The sequence below is a fragment of the Papaver somniferum genome, chromosome 10 (assembly GCF_003573695.1).
Source record: "Papaver somniferum cultivar HN1 chromosome 10, ASM357369v1, whole genome shotgun sequence".
NCBI classification, from domain to species: Eukaryota; Viridiplantae; Streptophyta; class Magnoliopsida; order Ranunculales; family Papaveraceae; genus Papaver; species Papaver somniferum.
In genome coordinates, this window is record NC_039367.1 from 21469459 (window position 1) to 21493388 (window position 23930).

Sequence of the window (23930 nt, forward strand, 5' to 3'; positions counted from 1 at the left end):
GATTTCTCGGTATTGTACTCTTACGGTATATTCTTGTTACTTTGTATTCTCTTGTTATCGATCTTAAACTCATTGTAACCTTGAAATCCCATTAATAAAAAGGTTCCTTGTTTTAAAAAAAATAAAATGTTATACCTTTCTAAGCTTATGATCATGAAATCATTTAAACTTTGTACGTATACCATGAATAATTTTCCTAAAATGTGTAGTTTCATTTCAAGTAATTTTTTGGCATATTTTGGTAAATATAGTTCTCCTGAGTTATGTTCCAAAATGTACAATCTTCAATGTTTGCAATCAATGGAGACGAAAGGTTTTTAAATTAAGACTCTAAAACCTACAATCTAAGAAGTAAACTAGCATAATTTAGTTATTTTGTCATCTACACGATGACAGTTTCCAAGCTTGGCATATAAATGTTTGTTTGGCTCAGAGTCATTCTTTTAACATAATTCATTGTTGGGATCAGTAGAAGTGATTACCAACAAAACGTACCACAAATGTACCATCATATTTATCTTTCAAATGACATCCATATAGTCTTAGGTCTGCATGACTTGACAATCCTTCTATATGCATTACACAGTGTCACAAACCTATTATTTTCAGGTTTTGTAACATATTAGGCCATACTTTTTATGTTCTCTCCCTTAATCCGCCTAGTAAAGCATAACCTTCTTCATAGTTACTCATGATTTTTTTTATAAATTCGTTGAGAGTGGATAATATTATACTTAATTGTTCAACATCAGGTAAGTGGATGGTTGATGATCGAGATGAGATTTTAAAAAGCAAGGGAAGTAATATCGATCATTCATCCACTTTACATCTGTTATATTTATATTTATGATTCTTTTTACCTCGGTTTAAAATGATAACCTTAGACTTGTTTACATAAAATCTATGTGATGTGATATTGATTGCTACGATGGGCGGTTATCGTGAAGATCAAGAAGATCATAGCACACTAACTGTGGTTGTTAATGGAGATAGAGATGCCCGAGATGAAAAGTGAGAAGGAAGTCATGGGAGTTTTTGTCGTTGATTTCAAGCTGGTCGGAGTCTAAAATTTAGAATTGGGTTCAAGTAAGAGAGCTTGAGTTGAAGAAAATTTCTAAGAAAGTAATTTTCGTGGAGGTGGAAGTGGAAGTGTAGACTATAACAAGTTTAAGAATATCATAAGAAAAATATTTTCTTCGACAAATGAGAGTTTGAGGGTAATGACCGTGAGTTACAGCATTCAGAAGAAAAATTATTCCTCTAAGAGGTTTGTGTCCGAGGATTGTATTCCGTAGTCAGTTCTATAGAAGTGATAGTTGAATAAGATTAAATGAAGAGATTGTTTATTATTCCTTCATAATTGTAATACATTGAAAAGAATGGATTGGAATTTCACATCCTTTAAACATGAACACATTGGTTGTTTAACCATTTTTTTCACGTTTCCAGTTGTGGACATGACTTGTTTTTGGAAATCGCGACTTTTGGAAACCACTTTCGAGTGGAGATGCACGAGAACTTTTATACTTGGAAAATTATTGAAGAGAATATTTCATCATAACTTTATCATACTTTTTCCCGGGAAAGCAGCACAAAGAGCAAGAGTTTGGAGTTGCGGCTGATCATCACGATTTCCAGGGTTTTCTTATTTGATTTATCTTATATTTTTAATGGATTTTGAGAAATCCATAATGAACTAAACCTTGATCTTGGTTAAGGATGTAAATTGAAGTCATGAGCATGTTATTCAATTGATACACTAGTTTCATTAATCACTCTCTTCTATATCGTTTAAGTTTTATTATACACAACAATTATTTGATTGTGTTCATTTAATATGATCAATTATTTCGTATGTTTAAGTCACGAGTTAAATATTTTTATAACTTGTTTATAGTAATTAGGAGTCTTAGGTAGTTCTATCAAGAATCCTAATAACTAGCAGTAATTTGTGGTTACTAGCGGTGTGAATCGTGAAGGAAGTCACAAGTAAAACTTGGCCTAGGTTGAATATGTCAAGATTGTGTTTGTATTTCCTATGAATAACACGTCTCACATACCTTAATGATTCCTTAGGTTGAATAACCTAACAATGAGCATTCGGTTATTTGGTGGAGAATAATTCATTAATACAGGTGTATCCCTACTCCTTTAAGGAACTTAGCAAACCCCAAGCTAAGTTGAGGGTAAAATCATAGATTAGGAAGTAATCCCTGTTTAGGAAGAATTCCTAGTTAGGAAAGTGTATTGATTTGGGCAATAATCTTAGTTTAGGAAATAGATTCATTACACAAGTCCTTGTCAGCTGAGTACGATGAAAGGATATAAATGGGAGGTTTGGCTTATGGCTAAACACACATAGATCTAGAGAAAGTTTGTAGGCAAACATTTATGTTATTGTCAAAACAAACCTAGCAAACAAGTTAAGGTTATCCACTGTTTAGAGAGATTGTGAGCTTAACAAAGGGAGAATTGTAATAGTTTTCTTGTTCATAATCTAGAGAAGATAATTTCTTCGAATCTGGTTTTATGCTGTTTTATGTTTTCTAGTTTTCGTATATTATTATTCTGAATTCTGCCTCTACAATAATATTCACCAGTGTATACAGATCATGTGTATCATTCATGTATTAGCGATTGCCGTATGTGTTGATATTAGGAGGCGTAACGAAGTATTACACTGATACCTTAAGGTTATTGGTAATATAAGAGAGTGACCGATAATATTGATACTTGATTGAGTAACATGCGCAGTGATGGACGGTGAATTCCTTAACCAGTTTTCTCTTATGATATTTTCTTAAACATTTACAGCTTGAGTTTTAGTTTATATTATTTTAAACAACAAAATCCCCTATTTACATAAGTTTTGAAATACACTTTACAACTTTTATCCCCTTGTAGATCGAACTTGTTCTTATTACAATATTCTTATTTATAATTGTGAAGTGAAATAACTAAAATAATTTTGCTTGGCGGATAACTAATCAGTTTATATCTATTATCCTTACATCAGTTTTATTTACTTCTTTTTGGTGTTCTTTGGTTGCATCATAGCATAGTTCTACTAAATTGCTAATTCTTATAATTCATAATAGACAACATAGATCTTTTCAATAACATCAATCTCTCCATCCAACTTATAGTTGCAATCTATGTTCTGAGTTTCTTGAACAAACTCTTTAAATTTAGTTGTTGAATATGAGCTAATTAAATTTGACCGGGGAGGTTGATCTCTTCAGTACATCATTCTATGTTCTTTTAATAGTTTCTTATCTTCACAATCTAAGATTACATAACCATCCTCATCAAAATTTATTGACTCGGATGTGTAGATAATTGCAAAATAATAACTTCATCATCTTAGGGATCGTATTACAAACACTAACTTCCCTAACACCAACCTCATTATTTTGCAGAGGGTCGATTGACTTCCAATTATACTTGGATATCATGTATATCAACTTTTTCAGGGTTCAAAAAAGGGGGGAAAAGTCAAGTTTTTCTTCAGGGTTATATACAAGCATTACCTGGATGTTAGGATGATTATCCTCAACTCTCATACCAACCACATTTAAACTTTAGTGGGATGGTATCTCAATAAATAATCCATAGTACCTGTAATTAAATATACACAAACCACCTCGGAGTTTTAAAAGCGCGGTCATTTTAGGTGTCACCCGACAAATTTAATTATACCCATTGACTACTTAAAGTATAAAAAAGATATATGGAAATAAACAAAACCTCAATTCTTCATGTTAGAGCGTAGCTTGGTTGACCCCAACATGCATTGGTATGTCGAGTTTAAATGTCAAAACTCATTGCTTGAATTGCTTACTAAAGTTAACATCATATATACTGGTTATACTTAGGTTGTAGAAGTGTGGAGACGGAATACCTTAGTTACTTTTGAAGAATTAGAGACGAAGAGTTGAAGAACAAACAAAGACAGCATCCTTCAACAAGAGGTTAATAACTATTGAACGACCGTTTCTATCTTTTTCACAATTTTTAAACAATCTAAAAAGTGGAGTTTGTGATTATGGATTTAGTATGAAAGATTTGATCATTAAAGTTGATCAAAGTGTCGAAGGAATAAAATACATAAGTTTACTTCTACAACTCATCGTATAGAGATCTCAAAATATAGCTTACTATACTCGAAAATTATAATATATACAATACTTGAGGATGTATTTGGTACTTATCATTGTTACACACTCAAGAAATTATAAGGTTTTCTAGTTTATTTTACTGTTCAAAAACAAGTTTGGAAACAATTCTGAAAGGATTGTTCGAAAGAAATTTCAAATGCTTGTTTGAAAACTTGTTCGAAAATAATTGAGAATGCATGTTTAAAATTAAGTTCGAAATGGATTTCAAAAGATTATTTGAATGTAAGTTCAAAAGCTATGTAGAAAGTTCGAAATCTTATTATGAATGTGATTAAAAATAAACTCGAAAGAAATTTCATATACAATTTTAAATCCATTTTCGAAAACAAATTAGAAACTAAGGATATGTATCGTCGAAAGCAATTCTGAAATGATTATAGCATGTATGGAACATGGATAATTTGCTAATTTCGTAGCTTCATCTCATCTTCTTTAGGGGAATATCAAAGGTTATGCAAGTTACATTGGGAGTTCAAATAAAGTAAAAAATTAGTTTTATAAAATTTATTTCCATGATTTATATACTCATGTTGATCATCAGTATGATCCATCTTCTAAATATATGACTATGTCCTTCCTGACCAATACCTCTAGTCATGTAAGATATGGCCTATCTTCTAAGAGGATTATATATCCAAAAATAGTTTACACCCCTAGGGTATAAGTTTGGGTTAAAAGCATGGGAAGGTACAAGAAGTGGTGTTATCGTAGTTTGATTTTAAGGAAGGTTGTTGAAGTTTTAAATAATCTCAAACTACTTGTATTACTAGATTAATCATGTGTTATCTAAGTTTGTAATGTATCAACGGTTCCTAGCCTTCAAGATAATTTAACATGTTGTGGGTCATGGTTGTAATGTCTTATTAATTAGGATATTTTTTGACCTGTTAGTGGGATCTAAGTAGTAAACTTATGATATTTATTGCAGTGATAAAAGCATTAGATACCGATAATAAAATTAATTATAGTTCTTCAAAATATAACTCTTATATTGGTGCCTTGTTATTCCTCTACGCTTCCTCTCAATCCCATGATCTTTATTATCATTACTATTTTCTAAGTTGGCTTAATTTCATTAATGATAACTAAGGTCTTTGTAGGCTACGATCGATACCAGAAGCTCCCTACTTAGACTCCACTAATAGAATATCTTAAACAAAAATATTATAACTAATAGGAAACTATAACCATGACCCATAACATGCTAAACTCTCCACCTATCTTAAAGATTAGAAAATCATTAACACATTGCAAACTTTACTAACACATGACCAAGTCAGTAAGACAAGTCATATAAATTTAATTAAATCTCCAATGACAACTTCTCGTTTTTTCCATAAGTTGTGTATAATGTGCACCAATATGAAAGGGGGTCTAGGAAATTTTTTGAACTGATTATCACTTAAATCTAAGCAAACAATTTTCCTTTCATTATAAAATAATTAGTTCATAAAATCATCAGGAAAAACTCATTTCCTATCAACATAATAACCAATGTTACCTATATATTTCCAGTTGGGTTGACATAATACACATGTCTCTGCAATACCACTTTCCTAATCATGTCTTCTCGTAATATATGAAACAATATTTTGATCTTTGTCGCTAACTGCAATCCTGGTGAACTCGTAACTCCCTCTCGTCCTTATTTTTAATGTAATTTGGTCTTTCTACAGAAGTTTTCCATAATTTTAAACCCTTTATATATCCAAAACTTTGTCGATTCGAATTTTAAGTTTAATGTTGATTTTAATAACCGGATCTGGATGATGACCTGGCGATTAAGATGAATCATACTTAACTCTAGCTCTCTTGGGAGAACCTTCCATCTGTCTTGAAAACGCGGAAAAAAAGAAGAAGAAATGAATCATATAAGTTCGCGAAAGTGAACGGTTATAATTTATTTAGTTATTTTTTATTTTGTTTTCATCTAATAATTATTATTCGAAAAATACAAAGGATGCATATCATAATTACTAAATTACTTTTGTTTAATTTTATTGTGATCTGAAAAAGACAAAGGATTTATATCATATCTTAATCATATCCCAAAATATAGTGTCTTCAAAATGAGAATAGATGATTAGTTATAATAATTCTACAATCTTGATGTTTAAACAGTCGTTGATCCTATCCCAAACATCCATATGCTGACGTGTCAATCAGGTGGCAGACAAACACATTTCTGACTTGTTTACAAATTAAAAGAAAATGAAACAAATTGATTGAAAAAACTTATTTGTTATTTTTTTTTATTTGTTTCATATCTTTTCACTTTCAGAAATAAATTAACAGATCATGTCAGCATTATTGACAACGAAAATGTGTTCCTTCAAATTTCTTTCTACAGAGAATGATTAACAAACCAATCAATTTAGAATGACGCTACAACCCACATGATCAATATTTTTCTTAGTATTATTACTGCTAAAATCCTCTTCTTACAACGTGTTTGGTTCAAGGTTTTCAAATCTAGGAATTCAATCATGTCATAATCTAATTAGAAGAATCTAATTCCAAAAAAAATAAAAATATCCCTTGATCAAATTTTGTGTTTGGTTAGGTAATCCCATTACATAGTAATCAAGTTATGAAAATTGACTTTAATACCTTAATATTTGAGAAATCATTTACTAACTTACTAAATTCTTATGAAAAGCTTTAAAAATTCCAAATTAAGATTCAAAATTTTAAGGCCAATATATGTTATTAACTTTCTATAATCATTGAATCACATTTACATTAAATTTCAAATTTGTTAACCGAAATGGAATGGATGATAATAAGAGATAAATGTAAACTTTTTTTAATCGGGATTCTCTATGGAAAAGTTAAGATCTCTAATATATAAAAATATGAAGACATGTTTTTTTAATTTTTTTATTAAAAAAACAAATAGATGACAGATAGGGTTTGATTTTTCCAAGGCATCCAGTCCTTTTCTTGGGCAGGTTTCGTCATTCCAAGAAACAAAAAACATTTGAAACTTGCTTAATATCCATTGAGATTGTTGTTTCACGAAAGGGAAAATATGTCGGTCAACCGAGATTCAGCATCTAATTCTCTGGAATCTAATTCAGTTGCACTCTTTAACCGGTGCAATCCAAAACATAGTTCTTGGGGTCTATAAATTGAATTATGAGCTGGTTTAACTCCATTTAGTTCATTGAATTGGGCCCATTTATGTAACTGGATTACCTTGCTCCCAATTATTTGAACCAAACATAGCATTTTGTATACTAAAAAAAAATTCAAAATTTCTTAAACTCAGATTTAGAGATCAACAATTCAGTTATTATTGAGGAAATTGTTAGTATTTAAACCAAATCAAAAGATTCAAAAATACCCAAATCCTCCATTTCACAATACATTTAGATCACCAGATATAAAAAAAAAATGAAAAAGAAAATCATTAATATCCTTAACCCAAATCACCTATCCTCAATTCATGAACTCTACACCTTATCTTGATATTTTTTATATTTAACCCTAAATTCAAAATTTTATCCCTGATATCTAATTCTTAAACCTTAAACCTAAATTTGAAAACTATCTTATAAACTCCAGTGGAAATTAAAGTCTTTTGTCTTTCTTTTTTTTCATACAAAGATATTATTAAGTTAATTAAGATTACAAGGCATTGTCTTCTTGGAGAAGTAGTTGTATCCATTGAGGACCTTTTTCAAACCATTCCTCATCAAAGTTCAAATTAATATCATTTTTAGCTAAAGAATCAGCTGCGTGAGTAGCAATATTGGTTATTTGGTTATTTGTGTGAATATTGGAAATTTGTGTGAATTTCTAGATTTAATTATTTATTTTTTTGACACTTGGATAAAAATATGTGTGTATTCTCCCTGTCTGTGTCGCCTAAGAAAACATGGAATGCAGGATCCATGGGAACGACCATATAATCTGTTGATAAGGAGCATGCACTTGGATACGTCAAGTCAAGACAGGCTTGGTAATGGGCTTGGATTCGATAAAAAATGGATTAATCATCGGTTAAAAGAAAACAAATAAGAGGAGAATATCTCGGGTTTCAATTGATATTATGTGCTATATTTGGGGATCACATCAGACTGCATCATGTTTAACTTTTTATAGGACATGTACTCAACGTGCTGGAGTGTGTCTGCGAGAAAGAAGCATGAAAGAGAAATAAAAGGAAAATGATCATGTATCTCTCTGTAATATTGCAGAGATTTGAAGGTGTCGTGGTGCATCAATATGGTGTTTGGGAGTTATATAATCCTTATGGAGTGATGGAGAGAGATTGGGGACGCTACAAAAAAGAATCGGAGGTTGCAGATAGTTGCGGCAGCAACAGGTGAAGAACACGAAGAACAAACGGTTTTGAACTTTCGTTTTGAATGACACGAATAATAGACTGTTCCAGATAGTCGTTATTCTGTAATAGTTAAATCACATCGCTTATCTTCAGTTGGCAACACTTGCTTCATAACAGAGAATTTGTAATAACCATACATCATTCCAAACTCGGTATTTCCATTGTTTTTCTTCTTTCTAAACACCATTTGAGCTATGAAAATTTATTTTGAGAGTGTATTCACCATGTGGAGCTAAATCCCATTACTGGGACAATGGAGGAATTCATATTTCATGATTGTGATAATTTTATTTAATTCTTTTATGATTTTTCTTAATTATTTGATGCGCCATACTTATATCATCTTCTATTTATTTCTATTTTATTGTTTAAACTTAAGTCTAAAATCAATCTTGATAAGTCTGAGTAACGAACTTTCGTACCACTATCAAACATACATCATTTAGTATTACCCTTCCATGTTGCATTGTACTCGGTTTGAATTCGCGTCACAAAATCTTAGATGGTTGATTTTTTTATGTAAACACATACGAGGTAATCGCAAAGTAAGCATCAATTAGTGCTATATCTTCATTTTTCTTATATTAAAGAGAGAAGAAAAATAAAAAATAAAAAAGGCTTTATATTAACTTACATCTTTACCCAAACTTGTAAAGTTTCATTTTTTGCTTCTTTACTTACAATCAATTCAATGCCTCCATACTCGATTGCGGAAGACAACGACATTGTCATAAGTTTTTGCAAAATTATGGATCTTCAACCATTGGAAAGAAATGTTTGTCGATCATCTAAAAAACACATGACTATTATTTATAACGAGTTCGTTGATGATAATGGCAATGCTAATGAAAGAAACGTGTTCATGGTCCAAAATCGGCTAATGGACATTAAGAAAAAATATTTGATTTGAAGAGAATGTTTAGCTAATGGAAATAGTAATCGGGAAGAGGCGAGGTTTCTATATATACGAAGTTGAGAAAGGAACACTTTATTCACTGTTGTGTGCACGAGTTATTTCACACCCATATCGAAAATTGAATGAACATAGAAGTTAATCAATCAATGTAGTAGTGATTAAATTCCTAATTAATGCATTGTGCTTAAAATTCTAGTCGTAATCGAAAGAAGTATTATAAAGTTAACAATAAAATACAATACTTAAAAGAAGTTTATTTTAATTTCCATTCTCATAAAATGTTCCATCCCATGGATCGTACTCATCCTGGTCCGAACCCACATTGGTTATCTCCCCCATCAATGACTGGTAAGGCATCACCCATCAATAGTGGTGGAAGTTCACCTCTCACCATCCTTTTCCATGTCGTCGTCAAATGTACTTTATAAGTTCGATGCAAGTATTCTTCCTTCATACTGCATTGTACATAGCTTGAGAAGCGAGTCTCAAATTGGATAGGTGGTGTCACAACTCGTCTTGTGCTCCTCCCCCAACTTCCATCACGATATTCATATTCCACAGATATATCAAACAATATTTAGCACACTCTCATGATTGTCTTGCAAATATTTGGCCCTATATATTAATAATACATTATCTTATGTATTTATCAAAATTGTTCTTACAAATTTAAAATCTGGCAAAAAAAAGAGAAATTTCCAAACATCTAAGAACTTAAATACCTATACAATATAAGCTCCCACGTCGACTAGTGGTGGAGCCTTCGTTTCCTATTGGACGAAATTGGCCTATTGTGAAGCGAGAGATTTGTGGATGACACTTGATAATGTTTTATTTGTGTGAAACCCTGGGCCGATAGAAACCATTCTAGTTGGCTATTTTTGTTAAAAATAATTACACCCTATATTACATTGTACTGGGTCAGACCTCAGATCGATGTTCTACGTTTAATCGTGTATTTTTTTTATTTGACAAGAAACTCCCAGATTTATTTATCTAGTTAATCGTTTATTAAAAGGTTATGGTTTGATTTTTTTTATTTTTTTTTTAAGAAAAATATATGACTTCTAAAAGAACATGTTAGACTGAACGACCGATTGATAAACAAATTGTTATAGCATAGCTTGGTTGAACCCACCAAGCATTGGTATGTAAAGTTTAGTTGTCATATTTTAGTATCAAAACTAATCTAGAGTCGCTTGATTAAATACTAGAGTCAACTTCATTTAGGTTGGACTAAAAAGTCTAGGAATGTTGAGACATACAAGTATTACTCCGAATACTTGAAGAATGAGAAGAAGTAACGAATACAATGAAGACATCATCCTTCCACTTGAGGTTAGTAATATTGACTTGATCTTGTTTCCATTCCTAACGTATCTTTCAAGTCGTGCGATATTGAAAACGATACATGCAAAGTTGTATATATACTCTAGTGATAAGACTTGGAAGTATGATCCAAGTATCAAGGAAACATATTACGAAGTAAAAACGCTTATCTTTTGGAACTTCGTAAATACGACATCGACATAATCTATTGTATATAGTTGCTTGATTATGTGTGCATCATATAGGTATGATTTCATCCTAGAAAACTATGTATTATTACATTAGTTTAAGGAAGTAGATGTATGAACTTGTTTTCATAATCGAAAGGGAAATCATGATTGGTCTTGTTATTCATTGAATATATTTTGGATGACCAATGGAAGATGACAGTGGTAGAACCTATCTTGACTATGTTGAGACTTGAGGTATAACCGGTCATAACCTATAATATCTAGCTAGTTGGAATCAGTCACAAGTAACTTTGGAATTCGAGGTGTAACCGATCACATGCTATATTGGGATACTAGTTGTAACCGGTCACAAGTTACTTTGGGAACCAAGGTATAACCGGTCACAAGATGAATTGGGAAGTTAGTTGTAATCGGTCACAATCTACCTTTGGGAAGAAATGTGTAACCGGTCACAAGGTACTTCGGGAAACAAGGTGTAACCGGTCACAACCTAATTTGTGGAGCAAGGTGTAACCGTTTATAACCTATCTTTGGAATCATATTATATCCGGTCACAACATATTTTGGAGTAATGGTATAATCGGTTTCATGCTCTAGTCGACCCGGTACTTTCTACTGGAAATGACTTTGGATTTCGGATTTCGGTATAATCGGTTTCATGACCAAAACCATGGTTCACATATCTCTTCGTGGCATGTGTGAATTGGGGTTTTAAGGTTTGACAAGATGAAAAGATTCTAGATGTCGACATATTTGAACATGTACATAACTCTTATCGTTTATTGTTCAAAAATATTCCTGGATGCTCAAGGTGATCCCGGACCGAAATACTGAAAAGCATTTAATTATGATTTTCAAAATATATGTTTTAATTACCAACAATTAAAGCATATCCTCGGAAAAATATTATTATTTAATGTGCTAGACTAATAATAGAAGTTTTCTATGAGAGTTTTCGGAAAATGTTGGTTAACATTACTTGGAAATAGGAAAATCGAAAAATAGGTACTTATTGCATATCTTGAGAATATTTTCGATTTTGGAATTTCCTTGTTGTCCAAACAACCTTGGTCTGTAAATACCTAAGTTTGCATTTCTATCAAACTATCATAAGAGCCAAGTAAACTTCATTTCTTGTTGTTTCTGATGGGGTCGTCTATCCGGAGAGGAAAGTGCCCTAATTAGGAGAAATCTCTTACGACCGCTTGTTAAAGACTTCCGTGGGATCAAGAAGCTCTACGAGTACCGTTGGTGGGAAACTGTATAATTGCATTGTTATTGTGGTTTTTGATCGATTGATTTGATTGACTAAGAATTGTTGTAACTCTGATTGCACCTAGTTTGATTATTCTTGAGAGCATTCTCTTCTGACATAAGGGTCACTCAAACTAGATCAAAGTAACGACGGGATCTTTAGAACCATCTTCGGATCTAAAGATATCTTGTGATAATCCATTATTAACAGACTCTGTTCTGCATGTGATTTGATCACAAAAGGATTTAAGTTGTGATGTGCAGGTTATTGAAGCCAAATAGGAGATTTGAAGACGAAAAAAAATCCTAATTGGTTTTCGTATCTTGTGGATTTAGTGCACAAACCTTGATTGGCTAGGATCCAACTATAATCTTGTTTATCCTTGATATACTTGATTGATTAGTTGCTTGAAACTGGCATCATCTTTAGTTTCTCTTTGAGATCTATATTGATAACATGCGAATCTAGAATTTGATTATTTCGGTAATCAACATTTAGATTGATCTAACCAGACAAGGGAGTTTATTAGATTAAACGGAAGAGCCCTTGTCAACAACTCACATATTTGTAGCAGGATTGTTTAGAGTGGTTACCAAACATATTCTTTTTTTGTTGTTTGAATTACGATCCAAAGGACTTGCTATTCACGTGCATGACTCTAGAAGTCGAAGGCGCATGGATACTAAGGGAACTAAGTAGCTAAGGATAGTCTACTTGGTCTCAACTATACGAAGTTGGTATTATATTTTGTATAGCGGCTTAATTCTGAGAGTATTCAAAATTGGACAAGGTCCCGGAGTTTTTCTGCATTTGCGGTTTCCTCGTTAACAAAATCTTGTGTTGTGTTATTTACTTTACTTCCGCATTATAAATTCTTTATATATTATAATAAAGTAAATACACTTGTGCGTTAATCCTAATCACTTGATATTGATCCTATGGTAAATCGGTTTTTGACCGTAACTATTATTAAGTGAATATCGAGTTGTCGTATTGTATCAACTTTGTCCATAGACGATCACACTTGGTATCAGACTTATATGTTGATATTTAAAAGATTGTGGTATCTTTGGGTACCCTCGTCTTTTTAGGGACGATGATATTCATGTTTTTTTTTTCCGGGAAATTATGCAACCTAGAAACTTGATAGTACACGCTCATTTTAATGATGCAGGGGTTGACCGAAAAATTGAGTCAAGATGGTAATTGCATGTAACAAATGTTAACGGAGATGACTGTGAACATGAATAGTATTTTTTCTTTTTCTTTTTTTTCTTTCATATGCAATCATAATGATATAAATGATTCTGCACCCTAAAATTAATGATAGATGGATGACTCCTGCCCTTTTGTTTTTCTCACCGGAACAAAATCGTGTAATTGCTAAAGTCCCGGAATAAGAAATATATCTTTTTTATTACCAGCCATAAATTTTTCATTACTAGGGTATTTTACTAATTAAGTTTTTTTATCTCTACCAGGTAAAATTTCTGCAATCACAATCTCACTAATATTTCGTGATTTTTTTTTATCGGTAAAGAATTTGGTTCTGGCGAGTTTCGAACTCAGGCCACTGGTATCAATGTCCAATGACTTTACCATTGTACTACAGTGACAGCTGCAGCCGGAGAGAGTCACGCAGTTATGATATAATTATAAAGACTCATAAATTGATGTATTTTTTCTAGTGATAAGAAAAGATTCATTTATGTCACACTTGTGAAAGTCGATTTCAGACTTAAATTCTAACACTAAGATAGAAAACTCAGACAAAGATGATATCAAGATTAAAAGAACATTGAGGCTAAAATTCCGCTATTTACCAATTTTTATGTGATTCAATATTAATAATTATCATGCAATTCATACATTCAATTGATTCTAAAGTATTGTCAATATTAGAGTTTCAAAATATTAGTTGTTAATCGCAAGCATGGAATATCAAGTGCCCTAAGCTAAGCATGTACCGTAAAGTGAAAAACACAACTAGTTAATAAAAATCATTATTTCAATTTTGATTCACTGCAAAAAATCATAAAAAGAATTCCAAAAATTAATTAAATAGATATTACCACATAATTGTTGGAAAAATAGCTTCCTCTGTCGCCTCAGCGATGGGGTCTAGCGTATTTGCAATGCTTTATAGGCATTACAAAATCGCTATTACAAAGATTTGGTTGATAAAAATTTGATTTCAGTTGTAGAAGGTCTTTCGCAAGCACTGTTGGAAAACGATAAATCACTTTTGTCGTTGAGGAAACCACTGTTTCTACCACAAACTTCAGCAACCCAATGTTCGTGTTCTTGAATAACTGCAACAGCAAAAAGCTTTTCTGCAACTTCTGATTCTTCTTTTCGCCACCTCTGTTAGGTCCCCAAACCCCCCATAAACTTTCAATATCTCTTTCTGGGACTCGAACCAACTTATATATACACTTCAAGCCTATAATAACTCTCTAAAATCGCCGAAATCTTTTCCTTCTTGGGATACTCTCATTGACTACAGAAGGAAGTACTCTGATTGTGAATCCAATTGGTGTACATGAGTTTGTACTCAAGCATACTAAAATTCATATATAAGTGAGAGATCTCCACTCAGATAGTCACACTGTTGAACAATAATAATAATCTCGTTTTTTCATCGATTTCTTTTTAATTATTATTTTATTCTGATTGGTATGTTTTTCTTTTTTAGTAACTCAATCACTCAACTTCATCACAGCGGAAATCAAGGTCATACTAGTGCCCCACCAAATCACTTAGAGAAACAAAAAGTTTGCAAAAATAAAAACAGGATCTGAAATGGCGACTCCGAAACTACCATGTTATTTCTAACACCTGGGTTTCGTCCTTTTATGAATAAACTCTTTAGTTTGGGTCCTTCAACTCCTACAACCAAGATGTTTCCATCCACATAGATTGGTTAGTGTTATCCTGAATTGGCACAAGTTTCTAATCTCTGGAATTTTTTATTGCAACTAAAAAGTTTCCTCCATACCCTCAAACTTAAATCTAAACATTATCCTTAATATTCTAATGATAAAATTAAAAGAATGAACAATGAGAACCTGTTACCACTTGGAGAAAAGGAAATAAAGAAGGATATTACCGTGTCACATGAGCATGGGTCATCTCCCAAGAAGTACTAAGTTTAAAGTCTTCAGCCAGATGTCAAATACCACAAAATGACTAATTACCTTTCAAATCATATACCAATATTCGAAATAAATATGGGTCATCAAAACCAAATAAAGCTGACACAATTATGAGACAACTGTATCAGATCAGCAAAATGAACAGGCGAAGCACAACCCGATCTAAAATTTCTTGCAAGACAGTTGGATTTATCTGCGACGCCCACTTGGGCTTCATATGAGTGTCTCGGTAAACAACTTTATTCGAACAACGGGTCTCTAATACCTGGATTTCCTCCTCGACATTATCAGGAGGGTCGGGTTGTGGAGTCCCAAAAGACTCAAGTAATACCTTAGACGCACAAATCTCGATTCCCAAGTTAGGGACTTATGATAGGGATACTTGACGATCACAATAACTATCACTACCTCCAAACTTAGGGTAATCATTATTCTCCAAAATACCTAGTACCATCGCTTGAATTTCGGATCCTTGGAGTCTTTAAAACACTCAAGATCTTTTGCTAGATCAGTACCCCTAACTTAGGGTAATCACTGCTCTCAAAAAGACCTAATACTACTGCCTGAATTTCAGGGTCCATAGAGTCTGAAAAATACTCGAGAGCTTCTTATAGAGGATGATCACACATCTGATCTAAGATAATGTTATCTTTAAGTTCATATAAGGAATGACCAAATACAATGTCATGTCAATAATCCTGAACCATATTCACTTCTTCTAAATCACTGGTCTCAAAAGGTTTTCTAGTAACATTAAAGACATTTAGTTCAGTGGTCATATTACAAAAGGATATGTCATAAGTTCGGTGCTACAGTTGATGACAACATTAGATGTGGCTAAAAAAAAGTTACCTAAAATTACTGATATTTGAGCAGTTGGGTCCTAAACAGGCTAGGTATATAGAACAAAAAAATCCACTGGATAAATGAACCTATCATAATCATAACATCCTCTATGACACCACGAGGGACTTTGGCAGACCTATCAGCTAACTATAAGGTCATTTTAGTCGGTTTTAACTTACCAAAACCTAGCTGGTTGTAAACATGATAAGGTAGTAAGCTAACACTAGATCCTAAATTAAGCAATACCTTATCAACTGAGTGATTACGGATCACACAAAATATGGTGGGCATCCAGTGTCTTTATACTTAGGGGGTGTTTGGTTCAGAAGGATTGAACTTACTTGACCAACTAAAAAGGCTTTCTTTTGGACACTAATCTTACGCTTTCGCGTACAAAGTGAAAAAGCGGTGGTCTAACGACCACACCCTAATATTTCGTTTAGGCAATCTGTATGGACTAACTCCAGTATACTTCAAAGAGAACCAACTAGACAGTCAGACTCAATCAAGGAAAATACATCCAAGAGTTATATCTCAATTTCTCAAATCAATCTGCAATCCAACAGATAAAAATTTGTGAGCCGGATTAATATGAGAAATAACTTGGATGGTACCAAATACTAATATCCAAGCGTCAATCAATTTCAATCAACAACCAAAGGTTGGATTCACCAATTGATTGAGCTACGCACAACCTGTGATATTTCAATTATATAAAAATACAATGCATAGAAGAAATAACACAAACACCAGAAATTTTGTTAACGAGGAAACCGTAAATGCAGAAAACCCCTGGGACCTAGTCCAGATTTGAACACCACAATGTATTAAGCCGTTACAGAGTCTATCCACTACAAGTTAACTTCAGACTGGAATGTAGTTGAGCCCTAACCAATCTCACACTGATTAAGGTATAGTCGCGTTCCTTACGCCTCTTGAACCACGCCGGATTCTGAGCACTTGATTCCCTTATATGATCTCACCCACAACTAAGAGTTTTTATGACCCAAAGTCAAAGACTTGATAAACAAATATGTATCACACAGAAAATTCTACTGAATAGATAATTCTATCTCCCACATAAATACCTACGAGTTTTTGTTAAGTCTTTTGATAAATCAAGGTGAACATGAACCAATTGATACACCAGACTTATATTCCCGAAGAACAACCTAGTAATGTATATATCACCTCACAATAATCTTAATCTTATGGTAGAGAAACAAGATGTTGTGGAATCACAAAGGATGAGACGAAGATGTTTGTGACTACTATTTCTCTTACCTATAGAAGATTAGATCTCGAGCAAATCTTAGAGAAGATAATACTTAATACAATAGAACAAAGTAAGATCAGAACACGCAACTACAGATAAAATTGTTCGGTTTGGCTTCAGAATCCTAATGAAATCTTTAAGTCGTTAACCTACAGTGGTTTTAGGAAAAACCTAGGTTAAAGGAGAATTGACTCTAGTCGCAACTAGTATCACACAGGAGGTGTGGGGATTAGGTTTCCCAGTTGCTAGAGTTCTCCCTTATTATAGTCTTCAAATCAGGGTTTGCAATCAATGCTACCTTGGTAACAAAGCATTCAATATTCACCGTTAGATGAAAACCTGATTAGAGTCAAGCTAATATCTTTCAACCATTAAATCGAACTTAGCTTGTTATACACAAATAAAATGTGACTTCATTTGGATATAGGTAACCGTACCTAAACTTGTGCACATGGTTGGCTCAACAATAGTTAACCGAAGTTATCCATATGAACACTTTCATATCAACCTTGTTCATCTAAATCACAACTAGTTCAAATGACTCAAATGAAATTAGTTCTGGAGTTGTTCAATTGTATATATTCTCATAGAAGTATACAAGACACAATTGAAGCAGAATCGATTTTTATTCACTCGAATCAATTCATGAACATTATATCCACGGTTTGCAAAAGATTGCATTCCTTATTATATAAATGTATTTTTTCATGAAAAAACCAATTTTAGAACTTAACCCACTCAAGTACGCAAACGGGTACACATACCTAAGTAGCCAGGCTTGGTCTGGGTTCGCCAATATGTGAACGGTACGCATACTGTCGTACATGACCAGCCTCAATTGAATTCCCGGACTTGAACTTTTAAGCCGGTACGCACAAGGGTATGCATACTAAGTTCCCGGACTTCAACTATCAAACCAGTACGTATACGAGTATGCATACTATGGTTCCCAAACTTGGAATAACTTGCAACAGTTAACATACAAGTATGCATGCCGTGCTATATTCAATCAATGGTTAATCGTTCTAAATTCCATGTTAATCATTGAAACATTCTTGGAAGACGGGAATAGCTGTCTCACACAAACTATTAGCTTCAAAGCAATTTTCAAGTGATGAATAGATCAATACGAAACATTCCGAGTCTACATCAAATGACTGTCTCACACAAATCATGTAAGATGTTACCAGGCGATTTTCAAATGATCATCTTTTGACTTTAGTCAATAATAAATATGAACTTGGTCAAAGCGAAAGCTTACCAACACATATTTTGAGAAATATGTAAGCGAGTTAAACTCAACTCGAAGTATTAAATGTGTATAATATAAAGCCTATATAGCTATACGACTTTTGTCTCAATATGAGATAGACTAGAAATAGACTTCTGAGTGGTAGAGGAGTTCAAGTCTCCACATACCTTTTGTTTATGAAGTTCCACAACCTCCCCTTGGTAGTTCTTCGTCTTCAATCGATGAACGCCGTGAAGTCTAAAGCTCAACGACACATTCTATCCTAATCCGAGACATAGCTATAAGTAGACTAGAAATCAAGATTTATAGTTTTGGCAACTAAACTTGACAAACAAGCTTGATATAGAAACACTTGCGAGTTCGACCGAGCAGTTTCTCTAACAATTTCCTCCTTTGTCAATTTTAGTGATAAACTATCAATACATATGGATTACAAATAAATAAACTTTGTAGCTTCTCTCCAAATACTTGATTTCCTTGGTTCTTCAATATTACTCGAAATCTTCATCACTTCCAAGTACTCCAGTGATTCTGAACATGTTCAACTCAGCATCATAGTTGTTGAAGATCCGTAGCCATCACTCCCCTTAGTCAATACTTCATCTCACAATGAAAACCACTCCCCCTTACATAATGATCCGTAAACCATATGTATTTGTAGTGTGAACTACACAATAATTCTCCCCCTTTTTGTCAATATAAATTGGCAAAGGTACGAAAACTAGTGGGATCATAATGAAATTCTCATAGAGCTACTTCATGACTAAAAGAGAACATATCAACTTTGTTTCGATGATTTCACATAGTCGAAACTTAGTGTATTCATCAAGGGGTTTATAAATATACAAGAAAACTCCTTCAATATTCTACATCCGCACTCCCCACAAAGATTTGGCAATTAAGCACAATTTCAAAAAGAACTCTCCCCCATAAAATGTCATTCTCGAAAGAATAACAAGAGCGACATTAGTTTTATAAGAAAATAAGGATTTCTTTGGATACTAAAAAATTACATGAAACATGAAATTGTATCCAGAAAACTCAATTAAATTAACCACAAGAGGAACCATGATTAATTTAATCGGAAATGATCAACATAAGAGAACTTACGAAGCCATGCAGTATTTTCACATAGGTTGAACCAACTAAGTGTACATGTTTGGGTACGGTTACACAATACGAAGTTTATTGTTTAAAACGTTAAACTTTGTATATAAGACATCGACATAATCGTTTGAATGCTATTGTGATTATTTATGGGTATGAGGTGAAGATTTCATCCTAGGAAACAATGTTTTACGTTCGTTTAAAGGAAGTACATTTATGAACTCGTATTGTGAATCGAAAGGGAAATCGCTAGGCTTATTGGTATTGTGATTCATTGCATATATTTTGAACTACCAATATGTGTTATTAGTATAACCGCTCATGACTTGTTTATGTTCTTGGGGGTAAAACTATTCACAAGGCCCGACTTTTGTATTGATATGACTTTTATTAATGAAACCGATCTTAAATAATCACCTGAGATGGTATGATCGATTTAGTGTTATTGGTATGACCAACTCTGGGCAAAAGGGAACCGATCCTATAAAGAGGTGTAACCGATCACAAAAGGGGAATCAATCCTTGTAAGAGGTGCAACACGTTTTTAGTAGATGGGGGACCGATCCTATGAACATGTGCAACACGTTTTTAGTGAAAGAGGAACCGATCCTATGGACATGTGCATCAAATACAAGTAGTTACCATAAGTATGTGGGGAACCGATCCTAGTACCTAGCCAACTGAATTTTTGGTAACTAGTGTGACTATGCACAATACTCACATGGAGGTATAACCGAAACTTGTTTTGGTAGAACCGTTAAACCCATGATTTGTGATTGAGTTTTCTTAATCAATCACATAGTTCTTGAAAGTCAGATGAACCAATTCTAAACTTGTTTAGAAGTGTGGCAGATCGGTTTCAAGATTGTAAGTATGAAAAGGGACTTACAAAGTAAAGATGTCGACATTCTTTTAACATGTGCAGTAACGCTTATCTTTTATTGTTCAAAGATATTCCTTAATAGCTAAAGGAAAATCCCTGATCGAAATATAAGTTAAGAATCTTTTAATTAAGGTTGTTAATTTTATTTTTAGAAAAATGAAAAATTGGTAATGTGCATTTACTACTTGTAGATTTTTTAATAGATTTTCGGTCAACGTTTGGACAAAGCATTTCCAGGAATTATGGAAACCAAATCAGGAATATATTGCATATCTTGAGAATATTTTCGGTTTTGGAAATTCCTTGGTGTTCAAACTTCCTTGGTCTATAAATAACAAAGTTTGCATTTCGAGCAAACTAATCCTCAGAGCCAGCAAAACTACCTAGTTGTGTTGTTACTGGTGGAACCGCCTATTCGGAGAGTAAAGTAACCTAATTAGGCGATATCTTTTACGGCCGTTCAGTTTAAAGACTTCTTTGGGATTGAGAAGCTCTATTAGTACCGTTGGTGGAAAACTAGATAATTGCGGTTTATTATTAGTTTTCGATTGATTTGATTGACTAACGGTTGTTGAACTTTGTGAAAAAGCGGGGTCTGACAACCTCACCCAGTATTTCGGTTAGCAATCTGTATGGACAAACTCCAAAATACTTTTATGAGAATCAACTAGACAGTTAGACTCAATCAATAGAAAAGTATATCAAAGAGTTTTACATCTCTATCTCTTGATTTAATTCTTACTCAAGCAAATCTACGAGTTTTGATTAAATACAAGAGATATAAACTTGGATGGTACCAAAGACCAATATCCAAGAATCAATCAATTTCCAATCAACAACCAAAGGTTGGATTGCACAATTGATCGATACACCGCACAACCTGTGATATTTCAATTATATAACAAAATATAATGCGGAATAGAAATAACACAGACACCAGAAATTTTGTTAACGAAGAAACCGCAAATGCAGAAAAACCTTGGGACCTAGTCCATATTGAACACCACACTGTATTAAGCCGCTACAAACACTAGCCTACTACAAACTAACTTCGGTCTGGACTGTAGTTGAACCCTAATCTGAAAAGGCGAGGGTACCCAAATATACCTCAAGCTAAAACTTTTCCTAACTATAAGTCCTTTATCCGAAAGTGATTGTCTATGGAATGAGTCGAGACAATACAACTAATCGGTTCACACTTCGTGTGATCGTCTATGGATACAAGATCGAGATAATACAACAACGAAGTATGTTTACTTGATACAAAGGTTCATACTTAACCAAACACAATAGGATTGCTTATCAAGTAAATATGAATTAACGTTTGTGTAATTTACTTTAATTATAATAAAACAATTATAATGCGGAATATAAAAGTAAATGACACAACAAGATTTTGTTAACGAGAAAACCGCAAATGCAGAAAAACCCCGGGACCTAGTCCAGAATTGAATACTCTCAGGATTAAGCCGCTACACAAAATTACACTAACTTCGTATAGTTGAGACCAAGTAACTAACCCTATAGTTCACCTAGTTCCTTCTGTATTCCCACGCCTCCAACTTATACATAAGTCACGTACTTGGAACAATTCCTTTGGTTCGTATTCCAAACAGTAAAGGAACAACAAATATGTTTGGTATCAACTCTATTCAACCAAGTGATATGAGTCGGACAAAGGCTCTTCCGTTTATCTCAACATAAACTCCTTCGTCAGGTCCTTAGATCTATCTTATATTCATTCACCCAAAGGTAATCGTTTAAGATTAAGCCAACATCACCTTTAATCCGAAGAATCGTGTTGATGCCGATCTACTCAATTAATCAATCCAATCTACCACAAGGATAAATCGATTATTAATTGGATCCTCTTTTACTGAAACAAGTATTGTGCACACCAAAAATTATAAAACCCAAGTCAGATCTTCAATATCTTCTTTGTCTTCAAATCTTCTTAAATCTTCAATAAAAACCTGCACACAATCACTTGAATCTCCTGTGATCAATCACGCATAGAACATAGTCTGTTAACAATGGATTATCACAAGATCGTCTTTAGAACTAACAACAGTCCAAAGATCCCTGTCGAAACTCTGAACTAGTTTGAGTGAATCTTATATCAGAAGAGAAGATTCTCAAGAATAAACAAACTAGGTACAATCAGATTTCAACCACCATTAGTCAATCAAATCAATTAAAAACAAAAGATAAACCGCAATTATCTAGTTTCCCACCAACGGTACATGCTATAGCTTCTCAATCCCAAAGAAGACTTTAAACTGAGCGGCCGTAAGAGATTTCTCCTAATTAGGTTACTCTTCTCTCCGAATAGGCGGCTACACCAGTAACAACAATAAAAGAGTAAATATGTTGTTACGAAGGATTAGTTTGCTAGAAAGGCAAACTTCGAGTATTTTTAGACAAGGAAGTTTGGACACCAAGGAATTTCCAAAACCGAAAAATATTCTCAAGATATTCATAAAAGCGCAGTTTCGGTTTTCATAATTCCTGGAAATGTTCTGTCCAAAAATAATGATCGAAATCTCTCGGAAAATCTAATTAGTAAATGCACGTTACTAATTCTGTAATTTCCTTACAAAATGAAATTAATAACCTTAATTAAAAGATGCTTAACTTAATTATGTTTCGATCCTGGAATTCTCTTCCCTTAGCCGTTAAGGAATATCTTTGAACAATTAAAAAAATAAACATTCACAGCACGTGTTCAAAGTTTGTCGACATCTTTACTTTGTAAGTTCTCTTTCACACTTACAACCTTGAAAGCGATTTGCCACACTTCCAAACAATTTTAGAATTGGCTCATCTGACTTTCAAGAACTATGTTATTGATCAAACCAACATTCAATCATAATCATGGGTTTACGGTTCTACCAAAACAAGTTTCGGTTCTACCTCCATGTGAGTACTGTGCATGGTCACACTAGCTTTCCAAAAATTCGGTTGACTAGGTACTAGGATCGGTTCCCCACATATATATGGTATCTAACTTATATGTGTTGCACATGTCCATAGGATCCGTTCCCCTTTGCCTAAAAACGTGTTGCACATGTCCATAGGATCGGTTCCCCTTTCTGCTATAAACCTTGCCGCACTCCATACAAGGATCGGTTCCCTTTGATGTACTGCACCCCTTACAAGGATCGGTTCCCCTTTCCATTTAATTGGTCAGA